Consider the following 8418-nt stretch of genomic DNA (forward strand, 5'->3'; position numbering starts at 1 on the left):
GTCCGTGGTTGGCCTGTTGCAAGGCCTAATTTCTGTCTCTATCCAATATAATTTCCCTTTTAGTGGCATCGGAATTCTTCCCGCCCTTTATCCCTGTCGAATACTTTGACTGTACCTCTCTATTGGTCTATGTCAAATTGTTCTCTTCATGTACATGCATTGCCATTAAAACGAAAAGCAAAAAAAAACCAATCAATTAATCAATCGTATACACTCATTGGGCAGTACTACAAATAAAAGCTTACTGATATTTGGTGACAGGCTTTTTTTTTTTATAGAAAACAGTCATTTACCTCAAGCTTATATTTCTGAGGATGCAACAAACAATTTAGAAAAAGAATTTTGTCGATAACTTTTTTTGTTACGAAGGAAATGTACAGTGAATATGTTCCTTTGTTCTGTGGTTTGTATGATCTGCCGACAATTATATTATTTGATTGCGAGTTTCTATAGATCTGTAATGACTACTATTGCTTGTTTTTTAGCTGTAATTCTGTCAATTTTATCGGCATTCATTTATCATTGTAAAAACGCCGAAGGTTTCGCATGCCATTTACCCAGGTTCAACCCACCATTGGTTTTTTGAAATGTACTGTACCTAGTCAGGAATATTATAGCTGTTATCAAATAGTTCGTTTCTATGATTGTTGTCGTTTGTGTTTTGTTGCACTTCGGTGTTCCTGTTGTTCATTTGTTTTCCTATTAAAAGTTATGGATTTCCCTTGATTTTTGGTTTGGAACTCGGATTTGTTTTTACTCAACCGATTTATGACTTTTGAACACCAGTATACTACTGCTGCCTTTAATTGACATGTTTCTGCAATAGTCAAAGACGCAACAACTGTTTAAATTATTTTGATATTCGCATTTTGTTTGTGTGTTATTTTCCACTTGTTTGATTTGATCAATGCTGTAAAAAAGAGGAAGAAGATATGGTGTTAGGAGCCTCTGGCCTTTGTTTGTCTTGTATAATTTTTAATTTTAGTTTCTTGTGTATAATTCGGAGTTTAGTATGACGTCCATTATCACAGTACTAGTATACATATTTTTTAGGGGCCAGCTGAAGGATACCTACGGGTGCGGGAATTCTCGCTACATTGAAGACCCATTGGTGGCCTTTGGCTGTTGTCTGCTCTATGGTCGGGTTGGTGTAGCTTTGACACATTCCCCATTTCGTTTCCCAATTTTATGTGTTAAAATAGTATTAATATACAATGGAACACCCATGGAATTTTATAATTAGGGTCTAAATAGGGTTTACAGTTAAACAATGGGACAAATCAACGTTAAAGTTGTCAAAAAACATAAAGAATAGAGACAAACATAGATCATTCATAAAAATATAATATCAATGGGGATCTATTGCAATGTAAATAAAGAAAAAAGAATAATAATACAATTTTTATAATGGAGAAAAACTACTTCTGACATTAAAGAATAAAGAAAAGAAGGATTCACATCTAGACCCTCGATAACTTGTTAATTTAATAGTTATTCAGCTATTTGAATTTGTTTAGATATATTTATGTTTCATTGAACTGATTCACTTCGTTTCTATTTCCTTGTTGAAATTTTTTAGGCGTATGACAATAATTTAACATCTTTAATATATATGTGTATATCACGCCTATCATTTAAAGTGTATTCATCATCCATTGAGACGGTACAATATTTAGTTCAATTGAAATGATGAATGAGTCAACAACAAAATTTATTGAGCAAGTGTTTAATTATTAATTTAAACCTTGGATGGTACTATTTCTGTGAAAAAATATCAAGTTTGATGATTTCACACTAATTAGTTAAACTTACTGTACCAAGTCAGGAAAATATCTTATATCCGGTGTGTGTTGCATTGTCGTTTGGTTTTTGGTGCCCTTCAGTGTTATAGTTACATGTATTTCGTAGTTTTCCTCTGATAGTTGATGTGTTTCCTTCGGGTTTAATTTGTAACCTGGATTTGTTTTCACTTAATCGAATTATGACTTTCGAACAGCGTTTTACTACTGTTGCTACCTCTTATTCGATTAAGTCAAAATATTCAGCGCCTCATGTGTTTTTATATAATTTTCGAATGTCAATTGTTATGATTGTATATTCCAATTTCTTTAAGCATGAGTCCTTGTTTATCATCACTGGCTTAAATAGAAGAATTACGCACTTGTTCCAAAGGTGTATGTAACAACCTCTTTCCACATAACATCGTTTGTCTATCACCCGTCGATTTGTCTTTCTATCTCCTGACTTTGAGCCTTTCTATTAATGTTCATCCATTTGACCCTTAGTCCGTCTTAATTTCTGACATATTGTTAGCAAAATGTCTGATCTTTTTGAACATGTGGTACCAAGCTTGTTATTTATAAGCGATGCTACAGGAATTTGACAAGTATAATGACCCAGAACTTATTAACTTTATGTTTACCACATACATATAAGCATTGCCACGTACTATTCTGAATCTTAACCAACCAGAGTTTTTAGTCTTACTCAATACTGCAAAATCTGTAAAAAAAAAAAACCAACATAATTTATACCAATTATTAAATATTTGGGTTGTCCTCCCTATGTTTTGAGTCAAGGCAAGCACCCTTACCACGTGAACACCAGGGCGCTTTTTACACATTTTTTTTCGATTTCTATCGAACAGCGGTATACTACTATTGCAGATATATATATTGCATATGTTAATTCTTGTGCATATTCTCCATTACTTTTTTTACATACAATCTTAAGGGGTAAAATTACTTGCTAGTCAATAACATTTTCAGAATAACTTACGTCCTCAATGCTCTTCAACTTTGTATTTATTTGGCTTTTTGAACTATTTTGATCTGAGCGTCACCGATGAGTCTTATGTAGACGAAACGCGCGTCTGGCGTATGAAATTATAATCCTGGTACTTTTGATAACTATTTACGTCCAATGTTTTTCGTAAGATGTTTGGAAATCGACAACATATATTATAAGTAATGAAATTAGTCTAGTCTTACCAACATCATCATTCTCAAGTACGGACTGAAGTATAATGAGTTTTACTTATTTCTGAATATTTACTCCTTAAACGTTGCACTGTAACTGATTACATTGTGTATTTTCCATATGTGCAATTTGCGCACCCAATGTGCTTAAAAGCATTATCATACTACGTGTACGTAGAACAAAAAATGTTTTTTTTACATTTTTAATGTCATTGAAATACCGAGGAGCAATTTGCCTTTTGTAGATTTGAAAAATTGTTTATCTTTTAGTCTACATTTTCTGAGATTCAGATAATAATGTTTAAAATTTTAAACGGTCGTATATTGGTATGACGTTGGCGTGGTCGTCGTCGTCGTCGTTCGAAGGCATTTGATTTTCGCATTATAACTTTAGTATAAGTAAATAGAAATCTATAAAATTGAAACACAAGGTGTATGGCCATAAAAGGAAGGTTGGGATTGATTTAAAGAGTTTTGGTTCCAACAGTTTAGGAATCAGGGGCCACAAAAAGCCCCAAATATGCATTTTTTCTTGGTTTTCGCACAATAACGTTAGTATAAGTAAACAGAAATCGATGAAATTTTAACATAAGGTTTATGACCACAAAAGGAAGGTTGGAATTGATTTTGGGAGTTTTGGTCCCAACAGTGTAGGAATTAGGGTCCAAAAAATGTCTAAAATAAGCATTTTTCTTAGTTTTTGCACAATAAGTTTAGTATTAGTAAATAGAAATCTAGGGAATTTTAACAACAGGTTTATGTCTACAAAAGGAAGGTTAGGATTGATTTTGGGAGTTTTGGTCCCAACAGTGTAGGAATTAGGGTCTAAAAGGGTTCAAAATTAAACTTTGTTTGATTTCATCAAAAAATGAACTATTGGGGTTCTTTGATATGCCAAATCTAACCGGGTATTTAGATTCTTAATTTTTGGTCTACATTAAGGTCCAAAGGGTCCTAGGAATTAGGGTCCAAAAGGGTTCAAAATTGAACATTATTTGATTTCACCAAAAATTGAATTCTTACCATGTATTTAGATTTTGGATATTGGACCATAATAGGTAAATGTCCAATTTAAAACTTTTAAGTTTAAGTTTAAGTTCTTAGACCACATTCATTCTGTGTCAGAAACCTATGTTGTGTCAACTATTTAAATCCAACTTTGCCCATTCTGTTCAAGGTTCGACTTCTGCGGTTTTTTAGTTAATTAGTCCGTATAGTTCATTTAAACAGATCAGTAGATGTCTTCTCGATAAGCTTGCCTTCACGATTCTGTACCAAATCTTTCATTATCCAATCGCAACATTTGACCTCCGTTAGGTTTTCTTTCGCAATTTGTTTTTAGATATACAGAATGACATATAGGATCGTGAAGGAAGTCGTTGATTCTAATGATTCTTACAATTATTTTGTGTGAGTATAACTAAAATTTTGGCAAAAAAAAAAATTGACAAAAATTAACGGATTTTGGAAGCAAAGGCAAGGTTAACAAAATGTTCTGTCTCTAAGTGCGTATAATATTTATTTAATAAGCTATTGGTTTCACCGTTTTGACTTACAACTACAACTTTTTAACTCTCCGTATAAATATTCAGTTTGTCAATCGCCTTTATCCAGATTTACTTTATGTTAAGAAAATAAAACATGTACAATAAATGTGAATGATACAGTAATCTCTTACCCAAGTTACAAACTAGGTCATTCACCTGTGTAACATGTATGTACAGGTATATTTATATTATACTAGTATAAAATAGAAAAACGAAATGTGGGACACAGCCCGAACAAAGCGCAGATAACTGCCGAAGTCCACTAATGTGTTTTCAACGAATCGATATAATCCTCTTTTGAAATAAAGAGGTTGTAATAAAGAGGCTGCTTATTTGTAATTACGCCATATACATGGTATAGATGCGCAATTTACCAAAAGCAAGTGTAGCGTGCATTTAAAATTTCTAATATGTAATACAGGGAAAACGGTACTATTTATTCTTCCATAGGCGACAATACTAACATTTTCTAAATTTACCAGTTTTTATAATAAAAACCTGGATAAAACAGTTATGTGTGGTGTTAGTACTTTATTACTGTATTCTAAAAATTGAATCCGAATAGTATCATGACCAATTTCTAACGGAGCTTGTTTATGTTATCCATGCCCACCGTCATTTTGCACCAAATTTATGAAATTCTGAAAGCCTTTTCGAATAATTCTCTAGAAAATATTTCAATGGGTTTTAAAATTTATATTTTAAATTTACACACTACAGTTATTGATAGATAAATAAAAAAAATATATTGTACCTTTACATCCAATCACAGCTCTCCTAAGTTGACTTCCTTCACCTGTCTTGGGTACACAAAAGGCAAACCTTATGCTGGGAAAATGTAATACTACCGTTTTCCCTATAACAAGGATGTACGACATGGGTTTTTGTCATGATGAAGATGCGCATAGTTGTTGACATGTAGCCGTCAACTTCATTTTATATTCGTAGGATATATGCGCTTTTTATCACGACCACCTTTCAAGATAGAGAGTTCGTGATTAACGAGGAATCTATTCAATAAAAGTGTAACAGGATAAAGTTGGAATCAACTCCTCTGAAGTGTTAATAGTTATCAAAGGTACCAGGATTAGAATTTAGTACGCCAGACGCGCGTTTCGTCTACATAAGACTCATCAGTGACGCTCATATCAAAATATTTATAAAGCCAAACAAGTACAAAGTTGAAGAGCATTGAGGATCAAAAATTCCAAAAAGTTGTGCCAAATACATCTAAGGTAATCTATGCCTGGGATAAGAGAATCCTTAGTTTTTCGAAAAATTCAAAGTTTTGTAAACAGGAAATTTATAAAAATGACCACATTATTGATATTCATGTCAACACCAAAGTGTTGACTACTGGGCTGGTGATACCCTCGGGGACGAAACGTCCACCAGCAGTGCACCTGGCATCGATCCAGTGGTGTAACAGACCCATCATCCATGATTTGATTGATAACACATTAGAACCTGAGATTAGAACATCTGTGTCTTTTGTTAAAAGTAAATTCCTGTAAAATAAAAAGAAAAAAGAAAAAAAACCTTATTTTGAATTCGTTATTAACCATTACTTAGTTTTAAATGACGAAAATTCTAATCTTAGCAAATTAGAAAAAAAGAGTTAGAATTAACTTCCCACCACTACCCTTAAATATTAAATATTAAATATATTGATTTTTAAAAAAAATGTTAAAATTTCGTTTTGATTTTGCGATAGTCTGAAAAGTTTGAATTTAAGAATAGCTAAGCTGTTTTTTCGGCGAAATTTTACAGAATTTTGAAACCCCAATGCTCTTCAATTTCGTTAGTTATTTGGCCTTTTTCCATGCTAAGTCTGATTGAATACTTGACTATCTGGGTATAGTCTGAATGTTATCTGGACAAATGCTCGACGTGGTTAATTCTGGTTTTGAATAGTATTCTTGAATTGCTGTCAAGCATCTTTTTATTAAAAAATTATGAGTGACATCACCACAATTATACAGTATCTGACGGTCGTTTTCCTGGAAATATAGTTTTCTTTTAATCATTCATATGATAATATAAGCAAGAGCAGTTGCTGGGACAAAACTAATGTAGAAATGATCTAGACAACAACATGACAAAAAAAAACCATCAAGAAGTAACTACTTTATTCAATGATATAGCAGAGTCAGATTTGTGGTTGTTTTGGATTTGATGTCCTTCTATTTTTCTCTATTCTTTATTAGTTTTGGCCAATATTCGCTATTTTTAATTTTTCTGTGCTTATTCTTTATTCTAGTCTTCTTTTATTCGTCTTTTTATTGCTGTGTCTTGGAAAGTGACAAAAATGGCGTTAAAAATTTTATGACGATAACAAGAGTCACCAGATGAAGTGAGAAATCAAAGTCTCCATATATGTTGTTACTTTCTTTTTATAAAATAAATTAGAAAAAGACAGCTAAAAATGAACGGATTAATTATCGGCCTTTACAAGGCAAATGATTGTACTACCTGTATTTAACAAATTAACGTATTGAAATTTGCTCATATGAAATTTAAACAATAACATATGATAAATATATTTTCCTGATACATGTGTCACAATTTATTACCAAAGTTTACTAAGTGAATTAAGCAGAACTCAACATAATCAGCTTCTTCCTCATTTTGAAAAATCTAGATATAAAAAACAGCATCGAAAATTTTGTGAAATTTTATATTGATATTGAAGGTAAGGCTAAGGCAGTGGGGGACAATTGTTGTGTTAAACCTTAACGACAAGTAATGAAGTGCTTTAAGAAAAGTACTTGATTATAATTTATAAAGAGACGTTTCCGTTACTCATTACTTCAAAAGGGATATAAATCTATACTACTATATCAATCCTTGTTTCAACAACATTTCTATTTTTTCCGATAATTGAAAATTATTCGTCGGATACGATAAAATTTTGATCTTATATTTTGATTTCATTACACGTTTTAGCTTTTCAGAATTTATATATGCAGACCTTTATAATGTGTATATTTAAACAATGTTACACAACGTACAAGGTATATCCCAAGAAATACCCGATCTATTTATAAGTCATCCGAAAAAAAATATTCTACGTTAGCGTTCTATAAATATAGATACTATTAGTTACATAGTGTGCTAGTGACCTAATACGGTATATATGGGGTCAGTAAATTCCATATGGGGTGAGAGCGAAGCTCGAATCCCCATATGGAATTTACTGACCCCGTATATACCGTATTACGTCACTAGCACACTATGTAACGAATTTATCTTACCGACTATCTGAACGTGTGAAATTAAGACTAGTGATTCTCAAAATGAGCAAGTCTTCAATACTGTTAGCGCTAAGAAAATACTTCCATTGATCCTACAAAAACAGATGCCAACAATAACGACTTGTAAGGTTTAAATGTGTTTTATGAATTTGTTTCAATCTTAATCATCAATTTCTTCGTCTGTTGGAACATTTAAGAATTTTTCTCAGTACCGTTTTGTTTTTACAAAGGGACATAACACCATTACTAACCGTGTATGAAATAAGCCCCGCCCCCTTCTTACCTAATAAGGAATATAAAGGGACGTAACTCCACTACTAACCGTGTATGAGATAAGCCCCGCCTCCCTACTAACCTAATATCAAATATACACGGTTTGCACGCGGACGCTTTTAACCAATCATATTCCTGGAAATGTATAGGAGGTAAGATAAATTATTTTATCGACATATGCATACACCATTAGTGTGGTATCAAAGGTAAGCTAAAATTAAATCAAAACTGATGCAATATATGGTAATGAGTTATAATACGGTGAAAACGTGTACCAATAGCGTGTTTCAGCTATTCCATTCGTTTCGAATTTAAGTTTTTTTCTCAATCATTCATTACCAAATGATCTGATTTAAATGAATTTTA

Source organism: Mytilus edulis, chromosome 12 (genome assembly GCF_963676685.1).
Source record: "Mytilus edulis chromosome 12, xbMytEdul2.2, whole genome shotgun sequence".
In the NCBI taxonomy this organism is placed as follows: domain Eukaryota; kingdom Metazoa; phylum Mollusca; class Bivalvia; order Mytilida; family Mytilidae; genus Mytilus; species Mytilus edulis.